Raw genomic sequence first — 11,972 nt, 5'->3', positions numbered from 1 at the left:
ATTAACTTTGTATATCTTTGTATATAATAGATGACGTATATATTCACCATATATCTTATATACAGTATATATCCTGTATATATATATTATGTATATCCAATGAGAAATACCATAGGACATAGGCCTAAATGTATATATGTCCTACAATATTTCCTATTATACATATACTCGATATACAGTATATATAAATTAGACATATAGTATTTATATATTGGATATATAGTATATATATTGAATATGTACTATAGATATTTATTATTTATATAGTATATATATACATTGGATATATACTATAACATATACATATTGTATATATACTAACGAAATGACGGGACGAAATGTTAACTAATATAAGTTAACAGTTAAGGAACTAAATGTTTTCGTGCAGTTTCCGGAGCTTTGCTAATTCCAATGCGCATGCTCCGGTGTGGTCCAGAATCGAATTTATGTTCGAGTTCCGAGTCGAACAAATTTCAAAATCTTTGGTCGAAAACCTTAGGCTAAAATAATTACCACGCGCATGGTGTACCTGTTATATGAAAACATATCTGATCACTATGGTGATCTAGCTCGGTGATAGAGCATCCGGATAAGAAACTTGTTGATGTAATAGTTGTGAGTTCAAATCCATCCAAACGTGGAATTTTAATATCAATATTTAAATAACTATAGTGGGACATACCGAAAGACGAAAGAGAACAGACGGACTTTGATAAATATAGATGTATATATTGCCAGCAGCATTTATCCCTACTCACAGTGAGTAGTACACTTTGCATAAGTATGTACTACTCACAGTTTACTTTATTAGAATAATCTCCCCTTTCAGGTCTCGTAGTAGGTCTGTCTATTAGTGTGCTGAATGGCTTCAATACAAGTGAAGATTTCTTTAGAGGCTGGGGTCAATGAAAGCTGCTTTCATTCAGGTATATGAACCGTGGCAGACTATATAAAAATTAAACAATATATTTATTCAGGCACCAATGAAATCATAATTACATAGAGTTAGGTAGCTAGGTGAGTGAGTTGACTTCATTCGGTGTACCAAAGAATTAGAGTTAAATAGGCGTAGTCTTTAATGTGTTGTTGAAAAGCCTGTGTAATCAAAAAGACAGTTATCAAAAGGGTTGCTGACAAAAACATTCCACTGAGCTAACAGGCGTGACATGACCACTGAGACAGCAATTAATCTAACGCTGAAGGTAATGCACATATCTAGGTCACAAGATAAATGTGTATAGCACCAGCTTTATTAGTGTCAGTACTAATGGTACCTCTTCCTGTGAAAAGCTACTGATGGAACATTCTAGTAACCCAAACCATATACATGATTTAACCAGTGAACCCAGTAGCAGTGGCCACAGCAGCTATATTTATAAATGCCCTCTAATATAGTAGTAAAGCTGTAGTTGTGAGCTATATCGCTCCAAGCTTGACATAAATGGGTACCAAGCATGACACCATTAGTATCCATTGTGAAGCACTGTGAGGTTCTCTCATGTGATTCTCATTGTAAAAATTCAGGATAGCCAACGTAACATGGCTGATGGTATACTAGACATTCCTGTAACATGACCTCATATAACCTCATTTTACGTAAATTCCACTTTTCCCACGACTAAACGAGCGGGAGCGAGGTTTGAGAGTTTTTATGATAAATGCATGTGCACATAACTTACGAAATTTATTCACCAACAATGAGACAAACCCTTGTTTTGAAATCTGATCAACAAATTTAACCATCGTTTTGTAGAGTCGTTAAAGTATAATAACAATACAAAACACATATAAGCCTATTTAAATATGTTACCAAGTCTTTGTAAACCGTCGACATTATCTTAAAACTTACCCTGCTGATCGGATTATACACAAATAGACAGATTTATTTGGCCGAAAATCGTTATTAAAACTTGCTAAGCCTCACTTTTATCAAAGTCAAGACCGGAAATTGAAACGCCGAGCGACAGAGAGTAGAAGGATTAAGTCGTGCGCATTTCACGAAAAAATAACATGCACATTTCACCAGTCTATAGCATTGTCGAATTGCCGAAGGTTTCTGTAATTAACGTAGGAGTACTGAAATCATTTCATTTTTGCCGATTTAAAGTAACTGACATTTTAGACACTTTTGAGTACTTTGGTATTCTAACTGATGTCCATGCAGTGTAAGTAAAGGAAATGATGATGATATTTTTTTCTAACGATTCTTCTTGGATTCTTGGATTGGATATTCTTCTTGATACTTCTTGATATTGTTAGCTATGATGTTTTGAAATGTAAACAAAATTGTGCATTGGTTTTCTATTATTACTGTATTACTATTACTAAGTTTGGATATTCTTTTCGATACTTCTTGATATTGTTAGCTATGACGTTTTTAAATGTAAACAAAATTGTGCATTGGTTTTCTATTATTACTGTACTACTATTTTAATAATATTGGTTATTCTAATAATATCAGTGCATTTTACTTCTAATATTGGCCAACATTGCATTTCTCCTATTGCAGGGGGAGAGATATAAACATATAATTTTTTCCTTTCGTTATTACTGTTTGTTGTATATAATAACACCTACACCCAGTACATTACAGCTACCATTGCAGTTATCCTATTGCACTGCAGTGCCATTTGACTGCTAATATTGCATTTCTCAACCATCAGTACCCTTTCTTTTTTTCAATATCATGTATGACTGTATGACAGTGAAATTTCTAGTTATAAAAAGTTTACGTAAAGTTTTGGTACATATTACATTAGAAATTCCATACATCATAAAGCAACAAGTCGCATATAAAACACAGGAAAAAGTAGCTGCACATTTATTCATAAATACAGTATAACTAACTACTGTCAGTTGGTGAAGGTGTTAGAGACTCCGGTCTATCAATCTGAATGTCACCAGTTGGAATAAAAGCTATCCTTTATCCTAACCTCTAACCAAAGCTTCGGACAAATGAAAAAACAGACAGACAGACTCAACTTTTTCTATAATTTACCTCCAATAATAATCTATGTTACAAACGGAAATTGATGAAATCTGTAGAGAAATGTTGGTACACAATAGTTATAGTTACATACAAGAGCTCACACAGAATTAGGTACAACCACTACTATACAGCAGACTTTGTAATCAAAGGGATATTCAACAAACAAGTTTACAGGACTTATGAACTGAGTAACATCTGGTAATACAACTTACTGATTTTATTAGAGAATTCATCTTGCATGTTTATCCCAGCGTGTAGACTCGGAGTCTACCACTATGGTGTAAAGGAACGGTTGTTTATGATCAACGCTCCACAGCAATATCTACACAAGTAAATCATTCAATGCTAGTGAGATCTTTGATAATAAAGTAGATGTGTTTATCTTTATATGACTAATCATACCTGAGCTATATATGTCTCTGTTAGAAATCATATCAGTAGACAGATGGACCACATGCTAACTAGAAGCGATGTAAGCATGTTATTTCCCATCAATATCTTAATGTACTTGGTAAGAACTGTTCTTAAACAAGTCCGAGTTTCCTGAAGTAGTAATAATCAAAGAATGAATATTTAAATCTAAACATGATTTTAACATAAATTAAAACACGAAGAGTTATAACTGTGTAAAGACTTTAGAATTCTCATGTTTCACCTCCTTTAATTGTTTATGTAAACACTGTAACTGATAGTCATATTAGTTATTAGCTGCCAAAGGTTGATTAGCTATAAATAGAATATGTTTTAAAGCACATAAATTATTTAATTTTTTTATTATATAATTTAATACATCAGAGTCTTGGCTTTCGAATGAGCCTATATTCAATACGCAAATAATAATGGAACTATGAAAAACGGGGTGTCAAAAGTATATCCTGCAATAAAAAAACACTTGGTTGCGGTTCCCACAATGTCATGTCATAATTATTATTTAGCATTAGGTAGTCGATCCCTTTCGCTGCCATTGAGGCTGTGCTTTTCTGTGACAATCGGTGCTGTTAAACCCAGAGAGCGCTAATAATAAACTAGGATTCTAGATAACCAACAATGCCCGGGGATCGTGCTAACGCCCGACCCATACAAACACATGCTCTGGGTTAATTAATTATGCTTCAATAAATATACTGTCGTTGATAAAGGTAATGAAATCACACTGATTAAATTGTGACCTGCAGTTGCATGGTTCTAAGACTACGTGTCTACAATGCTTGAAATTAATTAGCCTCAGTCGTTCCCCTCAACATCACAATAGAAAGAGAGGGCTAGTGCATAATATCATCGGAAAAACATAGCATGGTGCTTGGAATCCAAGTTATTTATCATAGAAATAATCTGTACATAGAGAGCTAATGACACTGCTTCCTTTGCCATCTTCATTGGTTCTCTGGAGTTGTCCTACCTTTGCCTGCGACTAGCGTCATTATCGTAGTTGAGAAATATAAGCAGTAAGCAATATAATAAGTGGTAAGAGCGCACAAAATCAAATATGAAAATTGTGACGTCACAATTTTCGAGCCTATACCATTGAAAATTTCTGCGGTAGAGCTCTGGGGAAATTCTATAAACACCAATCAATGTCTGTCTCACCATGTCAAACAATGGCTCATTCGAAAGCCAAGACTCTGATGTATTGAAATATATGATAAAAAAATTATGTAATTTATGTGCGTTAAAGAAGCGGATAGTAAACAACAATTATTAATCTTTCCTTAAAACATGGTCTTTAGTAAAGGTAAGTTTAGTCAGAGATCTTGCATCTCACACGCAAAAGTTGGTGAGAGGACAATTGACCAAAAGGTTTTCACTTTTCCAGAAAAAACATTACGCCTTCAGCAAATCACAATCACAAGAAATGACTACCAAATCAGCTAGCCATTTTGTAACACATGATATCGAGAAAGTCAAACTATGACACTGTGTTTAAATTAGAGCTGCACAACGACTATAAAAATTAATCGCGATTAATAACTGGTCTGAACCAGTCAATCTTTGATTATTCTGAGAATTAATCTAGCAAAAACCTGCATATTCAAAAGCAAATCTTACAGCTACATATAAATAAATTATATTTGACACAATTGTTAGCAGAAGTACTTGTTATGCACAATGTACATAAGTTACAATGTAATAATTATTATGAGTATGAAAACAGTCTATGAAAGTCTATAATTAGGTGAGCCAAGAGTTGAGGTAGCACGGTTTATTCACATTATCCGAATAAAGAGATGCCCTCTTCCTACATACAATATTGCCAGCTTTAGAGAGTAACCACTCGCAGAGGACGGTAGTAGTAGTTATTGTCTGCGACAGCTGGTGATGATTTCTGCGCGGCAGGGTGAGAATTAGTTAAATTATATCTTAATGATGTGCTGTGGTGGTAGGCAAATTCTTTCTAACTTCTGGCATATATTGCACGTCGCTTTCTTGTTTATGCTTACAACAACACAGAAATGCACCACCTATTACGGAAGAAATTTTTCTGCTTTCATGTACCAATAGAGTGTCAATCTTATATTACTAATATTCTAAAGCTAAAATATGAGTGTGAATTTTCGAAAAATGAAAATACATCTATAATTTACCTAAGAACGTTGTTAAAAATAAACAAAAAATAGATCGTAATATACATGTACTAAATAACACTGAAATCGCTTTTGTTGCTATTACCTAGAAACATGTTGGAACAGCTAACAACATGGCCGCTAACGGCTAGATCGGCGCGATGTTGGTGCATTGTATAAACAAGTTTAATGTTAGCGGCTCACTTTGTGTTTTTATAGTTGAGTGCAAAATAATTGTGGTTGTATTTAATTGGTAAGAAAGTGTTCCTTGTCATAATATTCATTTGTTAGTAAATTAAATGGTAGTAACCTGCTATGTTCATGTTATATAGTGAACAATACAAATTAACCATATCATGATCACCACCTCGGTTGTATTTTATTTAAGATTAATTGGCTCAACTCAGTTAATCGTATATTTGTATTTATTGCGTTGATCGTTTAATTAACGCGATCATTGTGCAGCTCTAGTTTAAATAGACAGTTGTGAACATAGCTTTGGCAACTACCAACCAAATTGCTGCTACAGTTTTAAGCATCAAGAAAAAGCAACCTCTCGAATGGAATCAATCGCTGGAGATGTCACATGACAGTGACCAAGACTAATGACCTCGTTACTCGAGTACAAGTACTGGATTTTTTTAGCATAGCATTGTTGAATGAATTATTTTCTACCGTTGTGCATTTTAAAAGCCATCTTAACCCCAAACATAGTGGGAAGTTTATAAATATAATTTTAGACTGCGAGCATAAGTCATAAGCAGAAATCTCACGCAATTTCATTTTTTCTTTGAGGTGATTGCTGTTGTATAATCGAGTTGGTGGGCCGCGGGCTACACTAATGCCCGAGGTCATGGTAGTTACAGGTAGTTACGAAAGGTTACGGGAAGGTACGAGAAGTCAGGGTTAGTATAAAGGCGTCGGGAGATTGAGAGAGCTTTCTTCTTTGCTTCAACCACATGTGAGTACACACGTTTATATAACATGGCGCAGTTGACGAAGCTCTGATTTTTTTTTCTTTTTGTGTTATCATTAGCGATAATTTTTCTGGTTGCGGTGTAAGTTAAAACGGTTGAATAGACCCTTTCACGGGCGTGCAGGTGAGGTAACGTGAGGTAGGGTGGTGTTGTGAGGTGTTGTAGCGGTGTTGTTGAGGTGTAATTATTTATTACATATTCGGAGGTGGGAGTTACACTAATTTTATACGAGAGGGGTAGAGTGAATTTGTGGCAAGGGAGATATCGTATCGGGTAGAGATGGAGAGTGGTCTTCCGAAGCTGGTGTTCGGTGAGCACGGTAATGGGTCGTGGGAGAGATTTATAGAGGAGATGAATTTATGTATAGAGAGTGCTGTCGAGAGGAGAGGTTATGTAAATGATGAAGATGGCAACAGAGTGCCTATTATGAGAGGTAGAGCTAGGTTAGTGCCACTATTGAGAGCTATTGGGCACAGTGGTAGAGAAGTATTGAGAGGTGCAGGGTTTGACGTAGATGGCGTAAATTCTACTTATGAAGGGGCAGTGGAAGTTTTACAGGATTATTATGGTAGACAGGAGAGTATGTTCACAAAGGGGCATAAGTTCCTTACGGCTAGGCAGACACTTGGGGAAAGTGATAGAGAGTTTTTACAACGGGTAGAGAGTTTGAGCAGATATGCAGAGGTGACTAACAATAATGATAGGGTAAGGTTTGCCCTTATTGTGGCGGTTAACGGGTTGAGAGATAGAGAAGTAAGCAGAGAGTTAATGAAGAATGCCAATCTTACTTGGGCGTTATTGCAGGAGGCATTGAGGGCTCGTGAAATGGCCAACAGCTCTGATAAATTTTTGAGAAATGAGGGTAGAAGTACCGAGTTAAAGAGTGAGGTTAAGAGAGAAGTAGCAAAGGTATCAGAGTTTGATAGCCGAGCGCAGTACAGGAGTAATGATAGAGATAGAAGTTATGATTCAGCAGGTAGATCTTCCCCTAGGGGTAGCCCTGGGAGTAGTAGAGAGTATTATGGTAGTGAAGAGCAAGGTACTAGTAGATATGGGACAAGAGGCAGGGAGTATCACAAGGACAGTGACAGTAGAAAGTATAGAGATAATAGCAGGGAGAGGCATGTCTCTAGATATAGAGCACGCAGTAGAGAAGGCAGTGAAGGTAGAGTATGCTACAATTGCAAACGTAGTGGGCATGAGATGAGGAGTTGTCCCTCTATTAAATGTTTTTGTTGTGGACAGCGAGGACATGTATCCCGTTATTGTAGGGTTAGGAGAGAAGTAGGTTATGACAGGCGAGGTAGTAGCAGGAGGTCAGGAGGTAGTCGAGATAATAGCTACGAGCGGTATGGTAGCAGGGACAGTAGTAGGGAGAGGTACAGGGGCCGAGAAAGCCCCCGCGAAATTAGAGGCAAATTTGACAGATACAGGGACAACAGTGTGGATAGGTTTGAGGGGGAGAAGTATAAGGAGAGGTACCAAGATAGTAGTAAGGGCAGAAGTGTTAGGTTCTCTGGTTCTAGGGATAAGTATGAGGATGACAGTTGACTAGAAAGGAGAATTGTACAGGTTTTAAAGGTCAATGGGAAGAACGTTGAATTTACGTTTGATACTGGGGCAGAGGTGTCGACTGTAACCGAGGGGACGGCCGAAAGGCTGAACCTACGGCTAGAGGAGCCATCTACTGTTTTGGCGGGAATAGATGGTCGTAAGCTAAGAGTAGTCGGTAAAGCAGGTGTTCAGTTGGAAAGTAAATATAGATTTATGGAGAAAGAGGTATACGTGGTGAAAGGATTGAGAACAAACTTCTTGGGCATAACTGAGTTAAGGCAGCTTAAATTATTTGCTGTCGTAAACGCGGTATGCTAAAGTAAGTTTGAGGCTGTTAAGGAGTGTAGAAGTATTAAGCCAGTTAAGCCGTTTTCGTCAAGAACCATTATTGCTGGGTCAAGTTATGTTTCAGATGATGTCGAGTTGCAAAACCTGACAAATAAGTCTGACAGAGAGAGCGAAGTTAAGAGAGGTTACACAGGTCAAGATTGGTGGACTTGCAAAACCAAGGAAGTGAAGAGTAGCGAATACGTGGAAATTGGTAGCCAACAGGGGAGAGCCCAAGGCACCAGAGATGTGCAAGTGTCTATGGGGTGTGATAGAGAACAGAGTCACGATGAGGTAAGGGAAGGTGCTGAGAAAGTAGCTAAACCAGTGTCTGTAATGGAAAAGGTTTGCTCTTTTTTAGCCGAAATATCCAGCAATGGAATGTTAGACAGAGAAGGTCACGAGAAAAAGGTAGCGGAGATTGAAAGAGAGGAAAGGGAGGTGCGGAGGAAGTCGAAAGAGAAATTAGCTAAGCTGAAAGCCAAACGGGAGGCAGCAGTCATGGAGTTGGAAAATGTCAAGGCATTCAGGGTAGTGATGCAGGAGTTAGCCGAGGTTCAGAGGAGAATTGCTAGTAGCAGACCTGCACTGGTTGCAGGTGAGGTCGAGCTAGATAGGTCTGGGCCTATGCCAACTCCCAGCTCTGTGGTGCCATCCCCTGTGCAGCCGGTTACGGCCCAGGTGGAGACCTCCCACAGGAAGCCTGTTGAGCCTGCCTCTTACTGGGGAGAGCGAGGTAAAGACGGAAGAGACGGAGATGAGGTTGAGGAGTCATTACTGACCCAACCAAAAGACTCCGGGCTTGTCAGGGTTGGTGGAAGTAGTGTTGGAGATGTTGGTGGAAGGAGTGTTGGTAGTGACAGTAGTCACGGTAAAAGTATTGGTAGCGGCGGAGGTCAGAGTGATGGAAAAGCCAGTGCAGACTGGCAATGGAGCTGGCAGTAGCGAGAAGAGTACACTGATTTATACAACAGTGAGAGTGGAGGATCAGGAGAGTGAGGAGAGCAGTGCGGCCGAGTACGACGGCAGCCCCGGGTTGCTCGAGAGCGTAAGGTAAACTTCACCAGCAAGGTGAGTCGGTTAATGAGTTCCAATGTATTTCTGGAAGGTTAGTGGCCCATACAAAAAAGAAAAAGGGCATGTTGTATAATCGAGTTGGTGGGCCGCGGGCTACACTAATGCCCGAGGTCATGGTAGTTACAGGTAGTTACGAGAGGTTACGGGAAGGTACGAGAAGTCAGGGTTAGTATAAAGGCGTCGGGAGATTGAGAGAGCTTTCTTCTTTGCTTCAACCACATGTGAGTACACACGTTTATATAACAATTGCGTGAGTCTCACGCCCAATGCGTGTGAGTTGGCCGGCATGCCGAAAAATGTACATTGTAAATGTAAAATGTACATTCTAGTCTACCTTGTTAAAGCTAATGCCTGGGCCAAACTAAGGGCGTTTTACAACTATTAAAACATTTTTGTCTTATTTTACAAAGTTTCATTTTACCAAAAGTTAAGTAATAGATCGTCTTCTTGGCTTACTGCTACGTATTAGTTAAAAGTGATTCCAGCTTGTCTACACGATAATTTGTACCGAAAAGTAATAATAAGAAAATCGCTAAATGGAAAATATAAACCAAGTTTTTAAGTCAAGCTGGGAGACGCGTATGAGCAGCCGTATATTTGTGCACTATGACAAGAAGTACTGTAACTATTTTAGTGAACTTGGCAGTAGCGCTTTTGCTACTGAGCGACTCAAAAAGTCACTAACAGGGGCGTTCCTTCCGACGCCTAAAACCTGTGCAATTATCTTGCAACCGTTTAAGGGTTTTCGAGTTAATCGAAGAAAGTAAAAATCTTCATTGCGACTTGTTGTCTTTCTCGTATACTGATGGTTTTTGGCGCCACGATAAATAGTGAGGATCTCCTAATGCTGGTAGTGGTTTTTTATATTACGTTTGACAAGCATATTTCAACAAAAATGAACAACGCTCTCAAATATTGCCAAACGATCTCTTCATGATGCACCTGGTAGGCCCACTACATTATGTCAATGGTCAGTAATAAAGCGAAACTCTTTGGTGATTATGTTTTTATTTCATTTTTGAAAATGTTTTAGCATTATGCAAGTATACGTGTTTGGCTTTGTGCATTTATTGTTCAATAATTTGTGATTTTGTGTAGGCTATAGCCTGAAGAAAACTCGCAAGAGTGGGGTGGGGACAACCCCTAACTCTAATTCTCTGCGCTTTAACCAACGCTACAACCTGCTGAACCCAACAGAGTGCGCTGAACCCAACGCTGCTGACTGTACAACCTGCTGAAACCAACAGGAGGAAGCTGAACCCAACTCACTTCCGTTCTGCTGAAACCAACAGAATGCGCTGAAACCAACGCTGCCAACTGTACAACCTGCCGAACCCAACAGGAGGGAGCTGAAACCAACTCACTTGTGCTCTGCTGAACCCAACAGAGTGCGCTGAACCCAACGCTGCTGACTGTACAACCTGCTGAAACCAACAGGAGGGAGCTGAACCCAACTCACTTCCGTTCTGCTGAAACCAACAGAGTGCGCTGAAACCAACGCTGTAACCTGCTGAAACCAACAGGAGAGAACACAACTCTTGTAAGGATAATTATTTAATTATCCTATTTATTTGTAGTCATTTTGTGTGAGCTTGCTGTTAGTGACGATTATAAAAGATATTTCTCCAACAATAACGACTTTATTATAGTAATACTAATCATGCATCCAATTCAAGAGTCACATCCAAGCTGAACTGCCTAAAAATTAGTGGCAGTATTTATATTACATAAGCGATTGGCCTAGAGATTGACGGGTATCGTTCAAACCGACCAATCATATAGTCTTGCTGACTGCCGAGTTTCTAAGAATTTTTACATACAGAACAATAAAAAATTATTGCTAGACAATGAGCCATTATAGCATAACAATCTAAACACTAACAAAAAGCCCAGGAAATTCTACATATACTGGGTAGCGAACAGTAAGTGTAAAAAAACATTAAGACATATTTCGATAACGAAAAGGGCTAATTACAAAATCTTATCTCGAGAAAACGTAGAACAAAAACGGAAACAATATTGTTTAAGTAATCTTAAACCACTAACAATTAATTATAACAGAAACTTAGAATATTTTGACATGTAACCATGAACATAAAAAATGTCTTCCAATGAGTGAACGGTAAGAAATAAATTATAGAAGATTGTTCACTGCGTAAAAGCCTTAATAAATGGCGTCTGTTATCTTTTCTAGGTCAACCACTATCCCAGAAGTCTCTTCTCTATATACGGTATATATATTGGCTACGTCACCTTTTCCCTTTGATCAGTTCACCATGTTTTTCTGCGACGGGTGTCCGGAGCGCCTTGATGAGCCTGATGTCTATGGGACCGATAGCATCCAAATAAGACAACTCTTCGGAGTTATTCCCCCCACGGTCTTTTTCATGGCCACCACTCCTTTCATAGAGTTTGTTCTTTAGAATATCTCGCTTTATTTTTACGTTTACAACAAGCCTACCGTTATTGCAGTCTCTGAATCTGAGT

General features: G+C 38.4%; 1 pseudogene; it reads left to right on the top strand.

The window, feature by feature from the left end:
- The first annotated feature begins 6,806 nt into the window (after positions 1–6,806).
- LOC137388228 (glycerol kinase 3-like) overlaps positions 6,807–11,972 on the top strand; it is a 55,630-nt pseudogene continuing 50,464 nt past the window's right edge.

Source organism: Watersipora subatra, chromosome 2 (assembly GCF_963576615.1).
Source record: "Watersipora subatra chromosome 2, tzWatSuba1.1, whole genome shotgun sequence".
Lineage (NCBI taxonomy): Eukaryota > Metazoa > Bryozoa > Gymnolaemata > Cheilostomatida > Watersiporidae > Watersipora > Watersipora subatra.
Note: the sequence above shows the minus strand (reverse complement) of the source record. Positions and strands in the feature narration are given on the sequence as shown.